Source organism: Penaeus monodon, chromosome 32, assembly GCF_015228065.2.
Source record: "Penaeus monodon isolate SGIC_2016 chromosome 32, NSTDA_Pmon_1, whole genome shotgun sequence".
NCBI lineage: Eukaryota > Metazoa > Arthropoda > Malacostraca > Decapoda > Penaeidae > Penaeus > Penaeus monodon.
The window spans coordinates 20,687,081-20,687,339 of NC_051417.1; positions in this window are offsets into that span (position 1 = coordinate 20,687,081).

Consider the following 259-nt stretch of genomic DNA (forward strand, 5'->3'; position numbering starts at 1 on the left):
TCCCGGGGGGATTCAAAGCGGCATTCGTAAATTCTGTAAGCGGAAGTATGTACCTGTATTTTCTCCTTGTTTTCACCCTTCTTTATCAGCTTTTTCGCCTTTCCCATGAAATATTCCCTGCACTACGCGCCATGTTCCCACAGCTGTCCTGTTTTTCTTCACTGGTTATAAGGTTAGAGGTTGTGATCAGCCAATCGGTTCTGAACCTAATCTAGTCTCAGCTGACCTGCTGCTCGTGTGGAGGCAATGAAGGACTGGA